General features: G+C 52.2%; 1 long non-coding RNA gene, 1 other non-coding gene and 1 pseudogene across 3 annotated transcripts in view; 1 reads left to right on the forward strand and 2 right to left on the reverse strand.

The window, feature by feature from the left end:
- The window catches only part of LOC144823416 (uncharacterized), a 386557-nt gene that overhangs the window by 265561 nt on the left and 96480 nt on the right, over positions 1-24516 (forward strand). The window lies entirely within an intron of this gene.
- LOC144825565 (28S ribosomal RNA) lies at positions 6100-8622 on the reverse strand (annotated as a pseudogene).
- Positions 9094-9247, reverse strand: LOC144825693 (5.8S ribosomal RNA). Its single transcript, XR_013609513.1, has one exon. It is a non-coding gene; the product is annotated as a 5.8S ribosomal RNA (ribosomal RNA).

Genomic DNA, 24516 nt, shown 5'->3' on the forward strand with positions numbered 1-24516 from the left:
GGTGATTGCTGTGTATGCTTCTTACCTTTTCTGGTGGCAGCTCTGGCTGAGCTGTTTGCATCTCCCAGTCCACAGACGCTCTCTGGTTCAATGGTGAACTCCACCAGGTCCTCCAGCTCAGTCCGGGCAGGTGCTCTGTTCCTCCCTCCTCCAGTAAGGATCGCCTGTTTGTGGAGCTCTGCAATCTTTCGCACTGGCGTAGCTAGGGGGGTGCGGTGGGGGCAGTCCGCCCCAAGCTGCACTATTTTGGGGGCGGCAGCTGCGTGGTCCTGGTGGCCAGCCCAGGATTTACTTAGGCACATAGTCGAGCAGCACTGCACACGTCACGTGTATGTAAGTGCACTGTGCAAGTTAGGATAGGACTGCACTTGTTCATTCAGTTTCTCTGAAGCATTCCGATGCCCGACGTTGACTGCAGTGCTCCCAAAAAGTCAAATATCCTCCTATGTTCGCCCCGCCCGTCTCTCTGCTCTCGTCTCCGTCCATGTGTGCTTTGGTATGCGAGGCTCACTCCCAGCGCCGCAAAAAATTCAGTTCATTACATTTTGTGGACTAGCAAGAAGGACCCCAAACATGTCTCATGTGGAAACCGGAAGCACTCCCATAGCCACAGAGGAAAACAGACTGCTGGGTAAATAGAACAGGGAAAGAAAGAAGGAATGTTGGAAGAAAAGGGTGAAAAAAAGGAAGTAGGGATGATGGAGTAGGAGGATGAATGGATATGTGGATGAATGAGTGGGTGAAAGAAGAAGTGAATGATGATGGATGGACACATGAAAGTATAACACAGGGATGGGTAGATAGGTGAGTGCGTGAATGGATAGGTGGATGGACAAGTGAAAGGATGGCAGAACAAATGGATGAATAGTTGAGTGAATGAATAGTTGGAGGGACAGCTGAAAGGAGGATAGAGTAAAGGGCTGGATGAGTGGGCGAAAGATCTGTGAATGGAAGTCGTAGTGGATGGATGATGAATGGATGGCAGGGTGAATAGATGGGTGGCAAAGTGAATGAATGTATGGATGGATGGCAGATTGGATGGATGGCAAAGTAAATGAATGGATGTGTGGCAGTGTGAATGGATTTAAGGCAAAGTGACTGAATGCATGATTGGATAGCAGAGTGGATGGATTGATGAATGAATGAATGGCAGGATGGATGGCAGAGTGGATAAATGGATGGATGGATGAGCAGATGGATGGCAGAATGGATGGATGGTGGAGGGGATTGATGCATGGCAGTGTGGATGAATGGGTGGTTGAATAGCAGAGTGGGTGGACTGATGGATGAATGAATGGCAGAGTGGATGGGTGGTTGAATGAATAGATAGAGTTGATGAATGGATGGGTGGCAGAGTGGATGGATGGTGAATGGATGGCAGAGAGGGTGAATGACAGAGTGGATTGATGGATGGATGGAAGAGAGGATAGGATGATGGATGGATGGCAGAGTAGGCTGATGGACGGCTGAGTGGATGAATGGAAGAGGTAATGAATTGATGAAAGGATATCAGTTGATCGATGAATGGCAGAGGTGATGGTAAGATAAAAGAGTGGAGGATGGATGCAAAGAGAATGGATGGCAGAGTGAATAGATCAATGGGTGGCAGAGTGGATGGTTGGTTTTTAGACTGTATGGATGGGCAGATAGATGGCATAATAGATGGATGGCAAATTGGATGGATGGATAGATAGATAAATGGATAGAATGAGGAAATATTGAATGATGGATGAAAGAATGAATGGATGATAGAATCTAAAGGTGAAATAGTGGATGCCAGTAGGTGGATGGAAGGGTGAAAGAATGAATAGATAGATGCATGGATGGAAGGGATAATGAAGCTGTTCTATTGCTATAGCTTTGCTTATGTTTCTAAATACTGTTGTTGTTTGGTAGAGTGTGGGTGTAGAGTGTGACCTATGTGGGAGTTGTTTTGGTGTTGTGCTTGATGTCTAGTGGGTGGTTTTACTGCTGTGGTCTTCTAGCAGCAGTTCAGTATGGAGAGGTGTAAGAGGAGGAAGGGAAGGAAGGGATACATTTACTCATGCATTTAGCTACCATTTTAGTGCTGGTGGGCCTTCATCAACTGAGACTTGACCTTCGAGGTTTGCGCTAGGCTTACGCCGCAGTTTCACACCCTTTCTTATGCAGTGGAGTAGAGAGTGGCGTTGTAACTTAAACCCTGCCAATCCACCCCTGCTGCTCGCTGAAATTTTTAGCCCTGGGCGCCAGAAGCTCTAGCTACGCCTCTGATCTTTCGCTTTGTTAAGCTCCTGAGGTCGTACCACCTCTTCTTCAGGTAGTCTATCTCCCGTGGGGTCACTCCAACAGCATTTACCTTTGACTGTATTGCAAGCCAAATCTTCCTTTTGGCAGATTCTGCCACTGTCAGGGACTGCTTCCCAAACAATTTTTGGTGTTCCTTTACCACCTCCTGCACGAGGACCAGCAGCTCCATGGTGCTGAATTTGATTTTCCTCTTGCTCTCTGCACCTTCCTTCTCAGTGTTGTTTGCCATTTTCACTTTCAAAGGCAGTAAAGTTTTCCTGTGGCTGAGGGACTCTGCTCTGCTCTCACAGCCTCTCGAGAAGCTTCTGATTGCTTGCACCTGCCTGGGTGTAGCCACTTCCTGGTTGGGAGGGGGGTGGTTGCACTTGATTGGCTGACTCCTGGGTTTTTCTTTTTTTGAATAGCCGATTCGGTATTTACCGATTCGGTATTTACCGAGTCGGTATTTACCGAATCGGTAATTCCCATTCATTCCTGTGGGCCTGGAGGCCCATAGGAATGAATGGGAATTACCGATTCGGTAAATACCGATTCGGTGAGTACCGAATGGATGATACTGAATTTTACCGATTCGGTAATATCTACCAAATTTTTACCTACATCCCATTTTCCGATTCTAAAATACCGAATCGGTAAAATTCGGTATTTTAGAATCGGTAATTTTAAATTACCTACATCTGGCCCCAAAAGCCTTGCGGAGGTTCCTGCATCTCCTTCCTATGGACTGCAGTAAGACTGTTGTCCACGCTGTGGTTTCCTTGAAGCTGGATTACGCTAATAGCCTGTACCTGAGTCTTACAGCTTACCTGACCCACAGGCTCCATGTTATCCAGAATGCTCGGCCAGACTCATTAGAAATGTGCCGTTGCGTCATCACATCTCTCTCCATCTGCATGGCCTGCACTGGCTGCCGGTCAAAAAGAGGATAGGGTTTAAGGCGCTGACTGCCGCCTGCAGAGCGTCCATGGATAAGAGCCCTGTGTACCTGAGGCAAAGACTCCAGAAATATCATCAGACCAGGGCCCTGAGATCCAATCTCCAGCAACTTCTTAGGATCCCCCGTTTTGCCAAAGCCAGGATCGGTGGTCGAGCGTTCTCAGTGAGAACTGTATCCCTGTGGAATTCCATGCCTGACCACCTTCGTAAGGCAGAAACAGGACAGCTATTTCTGAAATCCTTGAAGAATTGGTTGTTTGCCTGCTTGTAGCCTTCTTTCTATCTTCCTGTGTAGTGGATACGTTGCTAGCACTGGGACACCTCCATTGGAGGTAGCCATGCACTCTATTCTTTCATTCTTTAACGATAATGGATTCAACCCAGATCTGTGACTGGGGGTGAGTGTCTGAAAAGTTTCAGCTCTCCGTCCATCATCTCCGTGTGTTTCCTTTGTTCGCCCTAATTTGGCAGGGTATGCCCAGACCTGGGTTCCTTACTCACTTTGACACTGGATTCAAGCTAGCCTGGCTGATGAGGGGTGTTATCCCGAAACCGGTCCAAGGATGCTTCTGAAAATCAAGGGCCTCTATGACAACTTCAACGACCAGACACCTGACTCCGAAACCACTCCCTCTGCCAGCAACCCCAGCCAGCCTTCCATCTCCTACTGGACCCCAGCCACCAGCGAAGATATTGCATCGACCATGAAAGGCATCGACTCAGGAGCCCCCACATACCCCCGTGCCCGCACATCTTCCACAGAGCCGCTGCCACCATCACCCCAGAACTACGACGCACCATCAACGCCAACTTCAAATCTTTCCGGATGACTGGAAACATGCAGAAGTCAGACCCCTATTCAAGAAGCCCTCAGCAGATTCCATAGACCTCAAGAACTACCGCCTTCATGGCAAAAGTCACCTAGAAGACCACCAACTTCCAACTAATGAAATTCATCGAAGAAAACTCCATCCTTGACTCCTCCCAATCTGGATTCCGCAGCAACCACAGCACCGAGACCACTCTTCTTGCTGCCACAGGTGACACCTGCACCCTACTCGACTATGGACAAACCGCCGCCCTGATCCTACTCGACCTCTCTGCAGCCTTCACCTTCTCCCACCGCACACTCACCACCAGACTCCATGAAACCGGCATACAGGAAACTGCAGTCGACTGGCTCTGCTCCTTTCTCGCTGGCAGAACCCAAAGAATTAGACTTCCACCCTCCCTCTCTGAACCCACAGAAGTTAACTGTGGAGTACCCCAAGGATCGTCACTCAGCCCCATTCTCTTCAGCATCTACATGGCCTCCCCTCACCGCCATCGTCAGACAGCACAGACTCAGCATAGTATCCTACGCCAACAACACCCTGCTCATCCTCTCCCTCACTAAGGATCCCATCACCACCACCCTCTACTTATAGGAAGAAATGAAGGACGTCACATCCTGGATTAGCAGCAGCTGCCTGAAGCTCAACTCAGAGAAGACAGAGGTCCTCGCCCTTGGACCCTCCCCCTCTGCATGAGGCAACTGCTGGTGGCCCACTGCCATCGGCAGCCCCCCGCCCCCACGGACCACGCCCAAAACCTCGGCATCATGCTCAACTCCTCCCTCTCTATGACCCGATAGGTCAACGCTGTCGCCTCCACCTGCTTCAACACCCTCTGCATTCTCCGAAAGACCTTCAAATGGATCCCCGAATCAAGGAAGACCGTCACCCACACACTCATAACCAGCAGACTGGACTACGGAAACACCCTCTACGCCGGGATCAACAAGTCTCTGCTCAGCAAACTCCAGACCATACAGAACAGGGCCGACTGGTCCTAGCAGGCACCGGGCATTTCCCTGGTTGGCCGCCAGGGTGGGGTCCGGTTTTGGGCCCCTGGAGGGCCGTTTTTCTTACAGGGCCGTTTTTGCAGCATAGCTGCAATACCAGCCTCTGTAACAAAATCGGCCGAAACCGGCCATGGCAAACAGCTCGGCCGCACCCCCAACCCCCCGGGGGCCAGCCAAGCACTTTGCCACAGCCGGGTTTGGTTCCCAGTCCGGCCCTGATACCGAACACCGCAGCCAGATTCTTCCTCGTCATCCTCCGACACGAACACATCAACCCAGCACCTATGTAACCTCCACTGGCTCCCCGTCGAGAAAAGAGTAACCTTCAAGATACTCAAACATGCCTACAAATGCTGCCACAACACCGGACCCCAATATCTCAACAGCAGAATCTCCTTCCACGTATCCAATGGGAACCTCCGATCCGCCTACCTCACCGAACCCCCGCGCATCCGTAGAGCAAGTTGGGGTGGAAAAACCTTCTCCTACATCGCGGCCAAGACCTGGAACGAGCTGCTGAATGGAATCAGGCACGCCCCCACCCTACACATCTTCAGGAAGACCCTCAAGACCGGGCTCTTCGATTGAATAGAGCTGCTCCCCACCCCCAGCACCTTAAGACCCTCGCGGGTGAGTGGTGCACTTAATAAAGTCCCTGATTGATTGATTGTTTGATGCTTGTTTCAGGTCCAGGGAAGACATGGTTTGGCAGTTCGGGCTGGACTATTCCCATGAGGAATAGGGTCAAGACTGATTTGCATATGGCTGGGTCTGAACTGGGGTGGCGAAGTGAGCTAAGAACGATGATGGATTCAACCCTGATCTGTGAGTGTCTGAAAAGTTTATGTGCTCCATCCATCATCTCCTTGTGTTTGCTTTGTTCGCCCGAGAGGGTGGCGCCTCCTCCAGCGGCGGCACGCGCCCAGCCCCACTTCGTGCTCCAGCCTGAGCAACCCAGCCCTTAGAGCCAATCCTTATCCTGAAGTTACAGTTCTGACTTGCTGACTTACCTTACCTACATTGTTCCAACATGCCAGAGACTGTTCACCTTGGAGACCTGCTGTGGATATGGGTACTGCCCAGTGCGAGATTTACACCATCGCCCTTGGATTTTCAAGGACCACGAGGCTCACCGGCCGCCGCCGGAACCGCAACGCTTTCCAAGACTTGGGCCCTTGTCTTGGGGCGAACTCATCCCAAAGAACCCTGGCCTTCACAAAGAAAAGAGAAGTCCCCCCCCCCGGGCTCCTGCCAGCTTCTCGGAGATCATTTGCGTTCCCACACTGGATGTCGCGAGGGCGCCCATCTCCACAACTACGGGTTCAGGGAGCTGAACCCGACTCTCTTTCGATCAGCCAAGGGCAATGGAGGCCATCGCCCATCCCTTCCTAACAGCGCTCGACCATCTCTTAGGAGCGACTGACCCATGTTCAACTGTTGTTCACATGGAAACCTTCTCCACTTCAACCTTCAAAGTTCTCATTAGAATGTTTGCTACTACCACCAAGATCTGTGCCTGCGGAAGCTCCACCTGGGGCTTCTGTGCACACCGCAGCGGCCCTCCTACTCGTCGCAGCTCAGCCCCGCAGCTCTAAGCACCGGCAAAGGCAAAGTATGGGCCCGATGCTCTAGCGCCATTCATTTTCAGTGCTAGTTGATTTGGCAGGTGAGTTGTTACACGTTAGTTAGCGGATTCCAACTTCCATGGCCACCGTCCTGCTGTCTATATCAACCAACACCTTTTATGGGGTCTGATGAGCATCGTCATCGGACGCCTTATCCTGGTGTTCAGTTCATCCCGCAGTGCCAGTGGGCCACCAAAAGTGGCCCACTAGGCACTCGCATTCCATGCTCGGCTCCACATCAGCGAGCCGGTCTTCTTACCCATTTAAAGTTTGAGAATATGTTGAAATCGTTTCAGCTCCAAGGCCTCTAATCATTTTCTTTACCAGATAAAACTGGGGGCTCCGAGCGCCAGATATCCTGAGGAACACTTCGGAGGAAACCAGCTACTAGATGGTCCGATTAGTCTTTCTCCCCTATAGCCACATCAGACGACCATTTTGCACCTTAGGACTGCTACGGACTTCCACCAGAGTTTCCTCTGGCTGTACCCTGCCCAGGCTTAGTTCACCATCTTTCGGGTCCCATCACGCATGCTAATGCTCCACCTCCCTGATGGCGCAGGTGAGACAGGCCGGTGGTGAGTTTGCCGCTTGCTTCGCTGGCGGGATCCCACCTCAGCCAGCGAGTGCCGAACCTCACCTTCATTGCTCCACAGTGTTTCTCTATGGCCTCCGACTGACGCATGTGTTGGACTGCTTGGTCTGTGTTTCAAGATAGGTCGGGTGTGTAACTGACATCGCGGCAGACCCCTGGCGCCTAGTGTGGGACTCACGCCGGGCGTCACAACGTGGTCGGGGCGCACTGAGCACAGTCCGCCTCGGTCGACAGTTGCGCTGGGAGCAGGGTGCACCGTCTGCCCTTCCACATCCGGCATGCCCCGAGGGGCGGCCAGGAGCGGGTGCAGAGGCGGTCTAATTGCCCTCTGCCCTGCGGACACAGCAAAGCTGTTGCCAGGGGGGCTGTTACACCCTCTGCTGGAATGGAGAGCCACCTGCCACCCTAAAGCCTTCCAAGCCGACCCTGAGCCATCACTTTGTACCCCCGCAGAGGAAATGCACCCTGCAGGGCCGGGTAGCAGTCCCACAGAGGGGATAATACCTCCCGGGTCACCGACCTTCCTGGCGTGTTGAATCCCCCGGGTGGACTGCATGTACACCACCTGTTTACCTTTTGACTGTTTCACACCCTCTTGGACTCTCTCTTCATTGTTATTTTTTACTTTTTCTTACTGTACATGTTGCCGCAAATGGGGATTCGGCACTAGGCTCTTTCCTCTTCACTCGCCAATACTGAGGGAATCCTGGTTAGTTTCTTTCCCTCTGTTTAGTAATATGCTCAAATTCAGCAGATGCCCACGTCTGATCTGTGGTCTTAGTCGGATACTGAAACATTGGGGAGGGGGCTGGGGAATGCTGGCCCCTGGCCTTCAGGGGCCGGAGTCTCGGCAAGGGGTTTGCCCTCCCCGGGAAGCCAGCCACTGACCTTCCCGCCATGTTAAATCCATTGGGCAGACTGCATGTACCCCACCCGCTTACTTCTCGCCTGTTTCACAACCCTCTTAAACTCTCTCTTCAAAGTTCTTTTCAGCTTTCCCTTACTGTACTTGTTGGCTATCGATCTTGTGCCCATATGTAGCCTTAGATGGAGTTTACCACCAGCGTTAGGCTGCATTCCCAAGCAACCCAACTCCGAGAAGACCTGATCCCTGCGCGCTGGGGCCCAAAGTGGCCTAACACCATCTGAGGGGTGAGCTTTGATGAGAAGGCCTAGGGCCCCCTGAGCGACGCTAGGGTGTCAGTCTTTAGTATGCCACATTTCCCGCTGGGCGGACATTTGGCGCTCGGCTCTTTCCTCTTCACTCGTCATTACTGAGGGTATCCTAGTTAATTTCTTTTCCTCTGCTTAGTAATATGCTTAAATTCAGAGGGTCGCCACGTCTGATTTGAGGTTGTAGTCGGACATCGAAGCATGGGGGGAGCCGGGTATCCCCAGCCCCATAGCTGCAGGGGCCGGAGTCATTGCAGCGTGTCCTCTTTCCCAGGATGGCCCGCAGGCCCGGCGGATGGGCATTCACCCTACCCAGGAAGCCATCCACGGAGGTGGACACCCAAGGCAGTGTGCACAGGGTGCCATGTGACACCACAGACAGCCACAAGCGGCACATAGCCAGGTGCCCCAGGACGAGCCCGGGGCAGACCGGTCACCAGCCCATGCCCTGCTGAGGCAGGAGGCAAGGATAGGCATTCCGGTGGCATACCTCCGTGACAGGACCAGGTGAGGCATCCTGCCACAGGCGATCGAGGGGGTTTGACCTTGTTGGGGGGGCTGAAGGGACGGGAGCTACCCTGCAACTGCCCCAGCTGCGTCCTGGGGATGCCCCGGGGTGATTGACGAGTGAGCGACCCTCAGACAGGCTTAGCCCCGGGAGGAACCCAGGGTTGCAAGGTGCGTTCGAAGTGTTGATGATCAATGTGTCCTGCAATTCACACTAGTTCTGGCAGATAACTGCATTCTTCATCGATGCATGAGCAGAGTGATCCACCGCCAAGAGTCACAGGCAACGTTTTCAAAATGTTCGCCCACCTGCGAGGCACAAGAGAGGTGGGAGAAAGGTGACGCCTTCTGTCTGCCCCTGCGCGGTGAGATGACCTGGCACCCCATTCAAGGTTTCCCCTCTGGGAGTCGGACTGCACTGTTCAAAAAGCGTTACCAGGAGCTTGGCTCGAGAGTCCCACACCCCAGCTGTGGGCGAGGGGAGCTCCGGGATCGACAGGAGCAGGAAGCCCCACCACTTCCAGACTGCCCTGCCGCGCGAGAAGGGATGCTATTTGAGCAGGGCATCGGGTGGGGCCTTCAGGGAGTGGTTCTAGCCTAGGTAGACACTGCCATTTGTTTACCCCCTCTACAGGGGTCGTGCTGGGTGAGTATGGGTTCTGACTCAGGAGGGCATACCTCGCCCCTCTTGGAGGGACAGGTTCTGCCCCCATCCCCAGTCCCTTGCGCGTTGATCGGGTCCCACTGAGGTTCGGTCCTCACCCAAGTGCCCCATGCAGCTGCATAGCACTCCGCCTGCACAAGGGCAGGACCGGGCCCTGTGCTGACGGTGTGCGTATGTTCTGTCTGGGAGGCGGCTGAAGTTTGCAGGCTGGTGCAGTTCATCGCTCGGGCTGCTCCGCCATTATTGCTCCTTCCGCTGGTTCTGCCAGGGCCGTTGCCGACCCCGGCAGGGCCGATCTGAGGACCTCACTAAGCCATCCAATTGGTAGTAACGACTGGCGGTGTGTACAAAAAGCAGGGACTTAATCAATGAAGGCTTATGACCCACACTTACTGGGAATTCCTTGTTCATGGGAAATAATTGCAATTCCCAAACCCCAAACCCTATCATGAACAGGGTTCAGCAGGTTACCTGACCCTGTCTGAGAAGGGTAGACACACGCTGATCCATTCAGTTTAACTCATTTGCAGCCCTGGACATCTAAGGGCATCACAGACCTGTTATTGCTCGATCTTGTGTGGCTGAACACCACTTGTCCCTCTAAGAAGTTGGATGCCGACCGCTGGAAGTCGTGTAACTAGTTAGCATGGAGGAGTCTCGTTTGTTACTGAAATCATGCCCTTCGCTGCTAGGCCTCCCCCCACCCCTAGTACTAAGCCTTTTTTGGCTATTTGGGGAAGTTTGCGATTAGGCCCCCGTAACGTTTTGTTCACATAAGGTATACATGGCAAATTTGTGTCCTTTTCTTCTAGCATCCTGAGGATTCTAAGGGTACCCAGGGTTTGTGGGTTCTACTGGCGGAAACCGAGAAATTAGCCAAAATACAGCTACATTTTGGGGTTTTGGGGAAAAACTGGGAAAAAGTGCTGCAGAAGAAAGCATTTGTTTTTTCCCCAGCAAATGGTATCAACAAAGGGTTTTTGGTGCTAAAGTCACCATCTTCCCACCTTTTAGGAACAGGCAAACCTTTGTCAGAAAACCAACATTTTCTACACAGTTTTGCCATTTTACTGGGCCACAGCCTATATTTTGCGCTTTTAACCTCCTTCCAGTTAGTGGTATAAATGGGTATGAAAGCAATAATGGATCCCAGAAAGCTATTAATTTCCGAAAAGTAGACAAAGGTCTGAATTCAGCAAGGGGCCATTTGTGTAAATCCTTCAAGGTTTTACTATAGAAACTATGAGTTGGAATTTGTTTTTGAAATTGAGTTGAAAAAAACAGCCATTTGTGCTAATGTTTTTCACCTGTAACTTCTTCTAAGTATGGCAGAGTTTTTAAAGCAATATACCGTTATGTTCACTGGACCCTTCTGTTTGTTGTGATATATAGGACTTGTAGGTTCACCAAGAACCCGAGGAACCCAGAGCCAATAACTGAGCTTCCCATTGCAATGTTTTTTCATTCTGTACCCGGTATATAGCAAATTAATTTAGTAAAATATAAAGAGTGAAAAATTGATATCAAGGACACTTCTGTATTTCTGAAATGGGAATAAAATATAGAGTTTAGAAGCAGTAGTTATTTGGACATCTCCCACATTGTGGGTACCCATACAAGCATGTGAAATAGAGGACATTTTTCAAAGTGACTTCTTTTTTACACATTGTCTTTTATGTTTGGAAGGCAGAAATGCATAGAAAGTCAATTGGTAATAACACTTGTTCTACTGTTCTCTGTTCCCCCAAGTCTCCTGATAAAAATAGTACCTCACTTGTGTGGGTAGGCCTAGTGCCCGTGACAAGAAACGGCCCAAAACGCAACGTGGGCACATCACATTTTTCCATCGAAAACTGACCCTTTTCTCGCTTTGTGCCTAGCTGTGGATTTTGGACCCTGGCTCAGCTGGCACTTAGGGAAGCCTAGAAAACCTGTACATTTTTTGAAACTATGCTCCCAGGGGAATCCAGGATGGGCTGACGAGTGTGGCTCTTACCAGGTTCTGTTACCCAGAATTCCTTGCAAACCTCAAATTTGTAAAAAAAAAAAAAACATTTTCCTCACATTTCTGTGATGGAAAGTTCTGGAATTCGTGGAAATCCACAACCTTCCACCAGCCCAGCATTTCCCCAAGACTCCTGATATAAATGGTACCTCACTTGTGCGGGTAGGTAAAGTCAGCAACAGGAAACTGCCCAAAATGAAACGTTTCCCTAGTTTCCAGTGCTTTTAGAGGCTAAAAATATCACTAAAACAGCCAGAATGTGTGCCTAAAAAAAAGGGGAGCAATCCTTGCCTATGGGGATTCTCCCTTACATGCCCATAAACATATTCCTAGTGCCTAGTGGGCTTTTTGCCCCCACAGGTGGCAGATAAAGGACTTTTGCCCTCACCCCCATGTATAAGAAAAAACATAATCTCTGTTCCTAGTGGGCTTTCTGTCCCCAGGGGGTGGGGGCAGATAGCAGACTATTGCCCCCATCTGCCTGCTGTTGGGTCAGAAAAACTGTGTCAATTTTGGGGGAGGGTGGGGGCATTGGCATGTCCATTCTGGGCAGCCCCCACCCCACATATAAAAAACAACATAATCCCTGGTGCCTAGTGGTCTTTCTGTCCCCTGGAGGGGCAGATCAGGGGATATTGCCCCCATCTGTCTCCTCGGGGGAAGATAGACTATGGAATTTGTGAGGGGTGGAGGCATTGGGATGCCCATTTTGGCCAGCCCCCACCTCTATATACACAAAATAAATAAATTCCTGGTAGCTAGTGTGCTCTCTGCCCTCCATGGGGGCTATCGGGGGCTATTGCCCAATCTGCCTCCTGGGGGGCAGCAAGACTGTGATATCTTTTGGGAGTGGGCATTGGCGTGCCCCTTTTGGCCAGCCTCCTCCCCTATATACATAATATAAATAAATCCCCGGTGCCTAATGTTCTTTCTGCCCCGGGAGCAGATCGGGGGTAATATCCCCCATCTGCCCCCGGCAGGGGCAGAAAGACTCTTCAGTGTCTTTGGGGAGGGGGAGGGATTAGGCATGCCAGTTTATGTAATCCATAGACCAAGCTAGGGTGCCCGCCATTATTTGATGTGTAATTGGACCTAGTTTTTAATATCACTTTGTGTAATTACTTGTACAGTATTGGTTCACCTTGTTGTATAATACACAAATCCTGTCACTTTGTCACTTCACTCACCATTTCACTATAATCACACCCACATGCGCCGCCTTTTTAATTGAGTTAATGCACAGCTCTCATGTCATGATAATTCTTGACTTTATTCAAAGATTTGCAAATATGACTTAACATTCCTTTTTTTCTTTATGAATGAGATAAATTTATTTATTATCTTTTGTGTTCAAGTTGTTCGCTTTTATTCAATCACATTGTTTTAACCCCTTGCCTGTGCTGAACGTTCTGTGTTAGTGCGGAACGTTCTATTGCGCGGGCGGGACCGCGACGTTCAACGCAGCACTACCGAGGCAGTGCACGCGACGTCCTCTGAACGTCGGCAGCAGCGGTGGGGTTAATTGCATATTGAATACTACAAAGAAATTGTTTGACCCGACAGAACCGATTGTTACTTGTATCATACACGCCCAGGTACTGAGGGATACTGGGTTACCCCATTGCTTTAGATGATATCATCCACACTGAAGGCATGCATGAAATACCTGCGAGAGCAGAGCCTGGTAAGTGTCACTTCACAAACTCACACAAAACCTTAATAGCTGCTTCAGTCACACACCAGATCTCAACAATCTGTAGCAACTTTTTCCCTAACTTATAAACTGAAAACTATCATTGTCAGAGGTAAAATAATTCCTGTGTTGTGTCACATATAGGCTATGTTGCAGCAAGTCTCACACTATGCCATGGTGTATGTAAGTGTATGAGAAATTAAAATACCCCTGATACCGAAACACCCTCTACGCCGGAACCACAGCCAAACTACAGAAAAGACTCCAGCGCATCCAGAACGCCTCCGCACGACTCATCCTGGACATCCCCCGACACAGCCACATCTCCGGCCACCTGAGAGACCTGCACTGGCTCCCCGTCAGCAAGAGGATCACGTTCAGACTCCTCACCCACGCACACAAGGCTCTCCTCGACCTGGGCCCCAAGTACCTCAACAACCGCCTGACCTTCTACACGCACACCCGCCAGCTACGGTCGACAAGCCTCGCCCTCGCCGCCGTTCCACGCATCCGCAGAGCCACCGCCGGTGGAAGATCCTTCTCCTACCTGGCAGCCAAGACATGGACCTCCCTCCCCATCCACCTCCGGCGAACCCAGGACCATCTCTCCTTCAGGAAGCAGCTCAAGACCTGGATTTTCGAGCAGTAACGGACCCCTCTCCCCCCAGCGCCTTGAGACCCTTCCGGGTGAGTAGCGCGCTATACAAATGCCATGATTGATTGATTGATTGATTTAATCTCATCCAATGTAAAGGTATAGCTCATACCAGTAGATCAATGTCTACAGGTATTAAAATTACTACAACTAGCACAATTCCCTGTGTCAGTCATTCAAAACAGAATTGAAGTTTCTATGTGCCAAATATCAAATGTTACACAAAAAACAACGTATCCACTACTCCCATGGAGTGAGGAGGCTACATCCAGTGCACTCCTCAGATACGTCACTATACTGTCCTGTGTGTAGCACTGGCCACATTAACTGGATTGTAACATGACATGATGTATGACACAACGATTGGTTGGGTAATCATAGAAAGCCAGTGATAAACATCTAAGTGGCAGGTGACCCTTTGACCCAGCACAGCTCACATGAGCACAAATGACAAAGACAAAACAAAGTTGTGTCAACTACTGTCTTGTACTCAGCTGGGTCTTGGAAAGTGTAACACCACCAAACCAATCTCTAGTGTATTAGATAGAATGGATGTTAAATGTCATGTATACTACATTAATAAACACCCTACAACTCTGGACAACTCTGGACATACTATGACCTGCGTATCCGAAGTACATGAGCATGTAGTCTCTAATTGTCAGAATAACATGTCCATGAAAACTGAAACTATCAACAAATTAATCCCTACCTATAGTTTTTCTCCCTCTAGGTCTCACTAAGTGGGTTCCAAGATCAGAAAGTACATATCACACAGCAAACTATAACAATGTTCTCCTTACCCCACAGGTCTATCGCTCATACCAAGTGGCCAGAGCTCTGCCAGCAAACAGACCACCACTGCACCCCAGGAGCACGCCAACAGTGGGAGTAATAGTGCAGGACAGGCTAACGTGGACAACGTTGCTGGTTCGTCTTGTATGACTGGGCAGACCCCATCAGTGAGTTTCACTGTGCCAACAACACTACCCCCTGCAATTACTCAGCCACTGGTTGTTGCCACAACCTGCACCCCTAGCACAGTGGCCTCAATCATGTGACCCCTGTCCCCCTGTCCAGACTCTTGAGGTCCCTGTCACTTAACCTGCAACTGAAGAGCCACGAACCAGTGGGCACTCTAAACTGTGCAAAAGGCACAGGTACGTCAGGACAGAGTAGTAGGAAGGTATCTGTGGTCCAGCAGAGTCAGGCCACTAGGGACAGTGTTGGACTTGGCCCTTTCTCCTGAATTTTGTCGCTTTTTCTCCACCCATTAGGAGTATGTCTCCCCCATGGTAGAGAAATGTCTAGGCCTTGTGTGGTGTGAGATGCCATGGTAAATGTGATGCAATGGTGTGCTCACCTGTAATTCCCCCATTGTAAGAATGCACCTTGGTGAAATGTCACTTTTAAAATGGATGCCATGGCTGTGTGTGGTGCCACCTGACTGTGGTGGGTTAGCAGTCTGGTTCGGTTCCCAGTCATCGCAGCTTTTGGAGGGAAAGCCTGGCACCCAGGGTGCTCTACTCCTCCCCCTGAGCCAGTTAGAACCAGTTTCACCAGACGCTTCTAGAAGCATCTGGCACTGTCTAGTAGGTGGGGTGAGGGGCGTATAAATAAGGGGGCTGTCCCACCATGTGCTCAGTCAGAGCATGGACATGAACGTGAGGTGACCTGCTGCCAGAAGGTACCGCCACATGGGCCTGTGTGCTGGCCCCTGAACCCATCTGTACCCCTCCACTGTCCACAGAGTCAGTGAGAGCCCGCTGCTGGAGTCCAGGCTGCTGTACCAGGAGGAGTGCCACGTTACAGGGGATGATGGTTCCGAGGAGCTGCTGTCCTGTACTGATGGGTACCCCCAGAGCGCTGACCTGGCCTAGCACTGCCTGCCTGCTCTCCTGCCCTAGCGCCTCATGGGCGCTACACCTGGGCCCTGCCTGCTCCCTAGCACCTGGAAAAGAAGAGCGCTTTCTCTGGCTGCCAAGGAGCACCTTTGACTGTGCCCAGAAGGAGGTGAGGAGCGCTACCTGTCGTCCCTGAAGCCCCTGGTGGGACTGAGCACAACGCAAGCGCTATGTTCAGGGTGCCAGGGGAAGAGGAGCTGAGGCCTCCAGCGCTGTTCTGCCAAAGGGCTATATTGAGAGAACTGGGCCACCACCTGCGCTGTGCTACTGAAGCGCTGTGTAGCCTCCAAGCGCTGCCTGCCCAGGACTGAGAAGAATTGCTGCCTGCTAAGCGCCCTGTTGTAGAGACTGGCCCCTGTGAATCAGTGCTGTACCACCTGGGCACTTTCTGATAGGACTGTGCTGCTGGCGCTGTATCCCTGAAGCGCTGTGCTCCTTAAGCTGTGCTCCTAAAGCGCTACTTTGCCCAGGACTTCTAACAGACTGCTGCTGCAAAAACTGTGCACTCCCTGCGCTGTGCCACTTAAGCGCTATTTGGCCAACTAGTTACTGCTGTCGTCTGGGACCTGTCCGACCTGCTGAGGTGCCCCACGCGCAGTGCCTGCTATGCGCTGGGGCCTCTTGCCTTAATTGCCTCATCACCGCCACAGCCCCCGGGGACCTGAACCGAGGAGCACTGTTGGCCGCCAATCCCCGCTGCAGCCCCGGTACCTTAGGGAGCGCTGGGTAGGCGCACCGGTTGCTGGAGAGCCCCGTGAAGCCTGGGGGCGCTGCAGCCCCACACGTCACCGCCACGGCCCCCGATGTGACGGGAGGGCCGCCTCGGGTGCAGAGAAGGAGCGCCAGGTCCGTTGTCAGCGCCGCGGCCCCCGAAGCCTGGGAGGGCCGCCGCGGTAGAGGAAAGGCCGCAGTAGGCCTCGGAGCGTTCGGAACGGCGACGTCATTGGCTGTGTCTGGTGGCAAGCGCGGTCCCCTTGGTTCAGGTGGCCGTGCCCCCCGGAAGTAGCCACCTGATTGGCTCCTGTGCCCGGCCCCCTCTAAAGCTGCGCAGCCATTGGTGGAGGCTGCCGCGCCCCCACCAAACCGCGTCCTCATTGGTCCCTGGGCTCGAGGAAGCATCGGGAGGCCCAGGACCGACTCGAGACACCGGCGAGGGGGCTCCAGGAGGGTGAGGGCCCCCGACCTGCCCCAGACCAAGGCCAGGCAGCGAGGGCCTCACGGAGGCCGAAAACGGAGGTAAACCCCCCTGGGGGAGGGCTGAGAGACTGCGGGGATAGCGGGGCTTCCTAGGAGCCTCAGAAGATCAGACTGGCAGCCCGCAACCAGCCCCAACCTCAAGAAACCTGGAAAGAGCAGAAAAGGCCCCATTTAATGCTCCCATGGCCCTGTTGACACTGAGGGCCTCAAGTAAGGTTGAAGCCGTTTGGTCGACTTCTGAACTGGGCACAAAACTACTCTGATTATTGAAGCACGGTGCTTAAAGTTAACCCTTGCCAGGCGGCTGTTCCTTTTAGCGTGACCCTACTTAGGAAATGCTAAATATGTTTATGTTGTGCCTGATGCCTCTTAGGATATCCTTGCCTAGGAAATGTTAAGGATGCTTTGTTGATGTTGCCTAGAATGCCTCATACCGTTATAGAGAGCACATGGTGGTACTGTGATTCTTCCTAAAGGGCATGCCAATGATAGGTGCCGCTTTTTCTTAATGCCTGCATCGCAGATGTCATACCTAAGGTTAATGTGGGAGTGCAGCCACACCCCTGATGTCTACCGCTTGAGATTAAGCAGTTTTTATGCCTAAGGAGGTTCATGTCAAGGTGTTTATGCTAAATGTGACCCATTCATTTCTGCTACTGAGGTTTATGCCCGCAGGTTTACGCCAAAGAGACTTGGTGCCCACTTCATGCTGTAGACATGTGTGCTTATGCCTAATGTGATACCTAAAGTATTGTTTTGCTGCCCATGCGGTTATGCCAATGAGGGTTGGGGCCTAATGTTAAGCTTTTATGCTACGGTGAGGTCTTCATGCCTCCTGTGTTTAGGTCCAGTGTGACATCTGCTGATATACTGCATACATGTGTTGGTTATGTCCTAATGATGCCTACTGCATAAGGTTATGCTCACAGGTCAGGCCTACGGCTTTCATGATAAACCCGTTCATGCCGGATGCTCAAGGTTTCTTTCCCCCCTAAGGCTACAGTATTTGTCCACATGATTGATGCCAATTCAGATATGCATAATGTGCTGGAGTTTTAATGCCTGCTGGTCCATGCCTAATGTTTTCCTGCCAGGCTGGCGCATAGGGTGGTTATAGACTGACTTGACGTGTTATCCTGTGGCCATTGTGTATGCTTCATGCCAAAGAGGATGCCTTATGTTTAGGGCCCATGTTTATTGCAAAGTTATATACTTAGCGATAGACTGTACCTTTGTCCTTCACCCTTCCCTTCAACCGAACTGTACCAGCGCCGATTCTGGCAGCGGCCGGTTGGGCACTGCCCTGTAAATAGTCCCCGAGTAAACTGTTACCTAGGGCCGGCTGGCCCCGTTTATATGCAACTGTGATTCCATTCTAATGTGTTGATTTTATAATACACTTATAGTTTTTCACCCAAACTGGTGTGGTCTTTTTGGAGTGTGCCTGGTGTGTCGCCTGTGTGTACTGCGTGGATGCTTTACAAATGTCCTCTGGAATTTGGCCCCCTGCTCTGCACCACACTACCCCATTTCTAACATTGTTGGTGAGCGGTGGGAAGGACCTATGTTTGCGCAGTACCACAGCGGCAACGGGTTACACTGCAAATAGAGCATTGAAAAGTAATCACAGGTTTTTTTTTGGGGCTATTGTTTTTCCTGATTGTATTTCCTCCAAAAAGTGTCATATGTGAATTGTGTCCCCCTGTTGCACTGTGGGTGGTGCGTCCCGGGTATACCTCGCCAGGATGGGGTTAGCCTACAATGAGGATTACCTTATGGAGTACACAGAGCAGGAAGGGCTAGATTTCTACAGAGAGAGAGGGATACCCCCAGTAGGCAACACTCGCAGGAAGTTATTTCTCTATGAGGCCCTCAAGAGGGGGGAACCCTTAGAGCCCTGTGGGGACCTTTCCGATTACCCCTCCGCATATTTAAAGGGTGGATTTGGTGAAGACCAGGAGGAGGACTCTGAGAGTGAGGGTTCCCAGTCCATAACCCTAGAGGGTGGTGATAATGTTGAGGAGGAAGAGGTTGATAGGGCGGAAACGCCAGTAGCGAATGACGACGCTATAGTCAGGGTGTCCCGTGCTTGGTCCAGTCCCGGGGGCACTGCCCCATCCCTTTCCCTGTCCCCAGAAGAGTGGGTAGATAGGAGGGAAGAAAGGGAACATCAGCTGGCTTTGGAGAGGCTCAGGTTAGAGCACACCAAGGAGATAGCGCAGCTGAGGGTGGAGGAGAAGAGGCAAGAGACCGAGAAGGTTCTAGCGCAGGAGAGGATGGCGGAGGCAGAGAGGTCCTTCGCTAGGGAGAGACTAGCTCAGGTGGGTAGGTTGTCCCCTGAGAGTGTTTTTTGTAGTCTGGATTCACCAGTGAGAGTGGGATAAAGGGGTGGCAGCGAGAGTGAGTCCAATGTAGGGAGTCCCACTCCCAGAGCCCGGGAGAGGGTGCATGATTCCCAGGAAGAGGGGGACAGGTTGGAGTTCAGGGGCAGGAGAAAACTGTCCCACCAGTCCTGGGGGGAGTATGTGGACGTGTGTTGGACTGCATTGGAGGATTGGGTAGTGGATAGTGCAGTGAGTGATGGGGAAGGGTTGTTCCAGGTAGTTCTCAAGGAGCACCTGCTAAGAGGTTGTTTTCCCCAGGTTGCGTCACCACCTGGTACAGTGTGGGTTCTCCGAGCCCAGGGAACTTGCACGGGAGGCAGACCTTTGGGTGAGTGCCAGAGAGTCTGAGAGGGCATCGGGTAGTGATCCTGCAGGGAATGGTGCAGGGATCTTCCGACCCAGCGAGGCGGGAGGGGTGCAGAATAGCCCAGCTAAGTCCCGGGTTAGTGAGAGGGTTGTAGGGCCTCACGTCCTATCTACTGGAAGGAGTGAGACAGGGAGGTGTCCCGAGGTGCCCCAACCGCAGTCTCAGGGCCTGGAGAGTTCCACAAGGGAACCCCAGGTTGGTAGCCTAGGCTGTCCTGATGTGCCGTCCATTGAGGGGGATCCCCTAGTGTCAGGAGAACCAGGGGCATCTGTAATCAGAGCTCCTGAGGTTCGGGGGTCTGTTCAGTCGCAGGGTTTAGATCCTGGGCTGGGATGCCAGGTTCAGGGGTTGCCTGACCTGGAGGGAGGGGCGTTTGTAACCAAGGTCCCTACCGGTTTGACTTCCAGGGGTACTTCTCCAGGTAGGAGGGTGCGGAACTCTGGAAGGGGGTGCAGGGGGAGGGAGGACTCGCCCCTGGCACTGGTTCAGCCTAAGGGTTTAGACCCTGGGTTGGGAGGCCAGGAACAGGTACTGCCTGACCTGGCGGGTGGGACATCTGTAAGCAGTGTCCCCCCAAAATTGTCTTCCAGGGGTACTACTCCAGTTAGAAGGGTGCAGAACTCTGGGAGGGGGTGCAGGGGGAGGGAGGACTCGCCCCTGGCACTGGTTCAGCCTAAGGGTTTAGACCCTGGGTTGATGGATCAGTTGGAGGGCCATGGCCCTGGACGAGTGAGAGAGTGGTGGTCTGTGGGTGCCCCGCATAGGAGGAGAGGGCGGGACCCCAGAAGGAGAGGTAGGGGGAGGAGAGCCTCGCCCCTGATTGCTGGTCAGCCTGAGGGTGCGGACCCCAGGTGGGAGGACCGGTGGCAGTTTGGAGCTGCAAGTAGGAGAAGGAGAGTGGTAAGCAGGTACTACGGACCTGGGGCTAAAGCCCCCCACTCTGTAAGAGAGCAAGGGCCAGAGACATCTGGATGGCCTAGGGGCCAGTCTTGGCCACAACCAGCTAGAGAGCACCAGTGGGGTGGTTTAGTTGGTCAAGGGAGGTTTGAGAGAGGGAATTACTGGGTTCCAGAGTGGCGGAGAACCTGCGGGTGCCCCTGCAGTTGCGGGCCCGCGTCCATGTTTTCTCGCCCTAAGCAGGGAAACCCATCAAGGCATTGATCGGTCTACCCTGGCTTTTGGCTGGGGGGGAGTCGTGTTGGACTTGGCCCTTTCTCCTGAATTTGTTCGCTTTTTCTCCCCCATTACAGGATGTCTCCCCCATGATAGAGAAATGTCTAGGCCATGTGTGGTGTGAGATGCCATGGTAAATGTGATGCAATGGTGTGCGCACCTTTAATTACCCCATTGTAAGAATTCACCTTGGTGAAATGTCGCTTTTAAAATGGATGCCATGGCTGTGTGTGGTGCCACCTGACTGTGGTGGGTTAGCAGTCTAGTTGTTCAGTTCCAAGCCATTCCAGCTTTTCAAAGGAAAACCTGGCACCCAGGGAGCTCTACTCCTCCCCTCAGTCAGTTAGAACCAGTTTCCCCAGACGATTCCAGAAGCTTCTGGCACTGTCTGGTAGGTGGGGTGAGGGGCGTATCAATAAGGGGGTTGTGCCACCATGTGCTCAGTCAGAGCATGGACATGAACGTGAGGGGACCTGCTGCCAGGAGGTACCGCCACATGGGCCTGTGTGCTGGCCCCTGAGCCCATCTGTACCCCTCCAATGTCCACAGAGCCAGTGAGAGCCCACTGCTGGAGTCCAGGCTGCTGTACCAGGAGGAGTGCCACGTTACAGGGGATGATGGTTCCGAGGAGCTGCTGTCCTGTACTGAGGAGTACCCACTGTTGCTGACCTGGCCTAGCACTGCCTGCCTGCTCTCCTGCCCTAGAGCCTGTGGGCGCTACACCTGGGCCCTGCCTGCTCCCTAGCACCTGGAAAAGAAGAGCGCTTTCTCTGACTGCCAAGGAGCACCTTTGACTGTGCCCAGAAGGAGGTGAGGAGCGCTACCTGTCGTCCCTGAAGCACCTGGTGGGACTGAGCACACCACAAGCGCTATATTCAGGGTGCCAGGGGAAGAGGAGCTGAGGCCTACAGCGCTGTTCTGCCTAAACGCTATATTGAGAGAACTGGGCCACCCCCTGCGCTGTGCTACTGAAGCGCTGTGTAGCCTCCAAGCGCTGTCTGCCCAGGACTGGGAAGAATTGCTGCCTGCTAAGCGCCCTGTTGTAGAGACTGGCCTCTGTGAATTAGAGCTGTACCACTTGGGCGCTTCCTGATAGGACTGTGCTGCTGGCGCTGTATCCCTGAAGCGCTGTGCTCCTTAAGCTGCAGCCCCGGTACCTTAGGGAGCGCTGGGTAGGCGCACCGGTTGCTGGAGAGCCCCGTGAAGCCTTGGGGCGCTGCAGCCCCACACGTCACCGCCGTGGCCCCCAATGTGACAGGAGGGCTGCCGCGGGTGCAGAGAAGGAGCGCCAGGTCCGTTGTCACCACCACAGCGCCCGAAGCCTGGGAGGGCCGCCGCGGTAGAGGAAAGGCCACAGTATGCCTCGGAGCGTTCGGCACGGCCGATGTCATTAACCGTGTCCGGTGGCAAGCGCGGCCCCATTGGTTCAGGTGGCCGCTCCCCCCGGAAGCAGCGACCTGATTGGCTCCTGTGCTTGGCCCCCTCTAAAGCTGCTCAGCCATTGGTGGAGGCTGCCGCACCCCCACAAAACTGCGTCCTTATTTGTCCCCGGGCCCGAGGAAGCAATGGGAGGCCCGGGACGGAATCGAGACACCGGCGAGGGGGCTCCAGGAGAGCGAGGGCCCCCGACCTGCCCCAGACCAAGACCAGGCAGCGAGGGCCTTACGGAGGCCGAAAACGAAGGTAAACCCTCCTGGGGGAGGGCTGAGAGACTGCGGGGATAGCGAGGCTGCCGAGGAGCCTCAGAAGATCAGACTGGCAGCCCCGCAACCGGCCCCCACCTCAAGAGACCTGGAAAGAGCATAAAACGCCCCATTAAATGCTCCCATTGCCCTGTTGGCACTGAGGGCCTCAAGTAAGGTTGAAGCTGTTTGGTCGACTTCTGAACTGGGCACAAAACTGCTCTGATTATTGAAGCACAGTGCTTAAAGTTAACCCTTGCCAGGCGGCTGTTCCTTTTAGCTTGACCCTACTTAGGAAATGATAAATATGTTTATGTTGTGCCTGATGCCTCTTAGGATATCCTTGCCTAGGAAATGTTAAGGATGCTTTGTTGATGTTGCCTAGAATGCCTCATGCCGTTATAGAGAGCATATGGGGGTACTGTGATTCTTCCTAAAGGGCGTGCCAACGATAGGTGCTGCTTTTTCTTAATGCCTGCATCGCAGATGTCATACCTAAGGTTAATGTGGGAATGCAGCCACGCCCCTGATGCCTACTGCATGAGATTAAACAGGTTTATGCCCAAGAGGTTCATGTCAAGGTGTTTATGCTAAATGTGACCCATGCATTTCTGCTACTGAGGTTTATGCCAGCAGGTTTACACCAAAGATACTTGGTGCCCACTTCATGCTGTAGACATAACGTGTGTTTATGCCTAATATTATACCTAAAGTATTGTTTTACTGCCCATGCGGTTATGCCAATGAGGGGTGGGGCCTAATGTTAAGCTTTTATGCTACCGGTGAGGTCTTCATGCCTCCTGTGTTTAGTTTAGGTCCAGGGTGACATCTGCTGATATACTGCATACATGTGTTGGTTATGTCCTAATGATGCCAACTGCATAAGATTATGGTCACAGGTCAGGCCTACGGCTTTCATGATAAACCTGTTCATGCCGGATGCTCAAGGTTTCTTTCCCCCTAAGGCTACAGCATTGGTCCACATGATTGATGCCAATGCAGATATGCATAATGTGCTAGAGTTTTAATGCCTTCTGTTACATGCCTAATGTTTTCTTTCCAGGCTGGCGCATAGGGTGGTTATAGACTGACCTGATGTGTTATCCTGTGGCCATTGTGTAAGCTTCATGCAAATGAGGATGCCTTATGTTTAGGGCCCATGTTTATTGCAACTTTATATACTTAGTGATAGACTGTACCTTTTTCCTTCACCCTTCCCTTCATCCGAACTGTACCAGCGATGGTTCTGGCAGCGGCCGGTTGGGCGCTGCCCTGTAAATAGTCCCCGAGTAATGTTAAATGTTAATGTTAAATGTAAGCCAAACTTTTAGAGCGCACGGCTACCCCAAGAGGTGTCCCGGCGCTTTAGCAAAGAGGCCTAGGGCCAGCCTGCCCTAGGTAATCTGTTACCTAGGGCAGGCTGGCCCTGTTTTAATGCAACTGTGATTCCATTCTAATGTGTTGATTTTATAATACACTTACTGTATTTCACCTAAGCTGGTGTGGTCTCTTTTTGGAGTGTGCCTGGTGTGTCGCCTTTGTGTACTGCGTGGATGCTTTACATATGTCCTCTGGAGTTTGGCCCCCCCGCTCTGCACCACGCTACCCTATTTCTAACAGACAGTCACCCCCAGTCAAACATTGACCAGGTCTTGGGAGCATACCATCAGTTCCAATACGAGATGGACCAAATACTGACCGAACTCAAGGAGATAAAGCAAACCGAACTGGATATTTAATGTACACACTTTTTACCATTGGTTCACAAACATGTGCTACAAATACGCCCACTAAAATCTTTTGAAAAATCCTCCTTTCTTCCAT

This window comes from Lissotriton helveticus, chromosome 3_1 (genome assembly GCF_964261635.1).
Source record: "Lissotriton helveticus chromosome 3_1, aLisHel1.1, whole genome shotgun sequence".
NCBI lineage: Eukaryota > Metazoa > Chordata > Amphibia > Caudata > Salamandridae > Lissotriton > Lissotriton helveticus.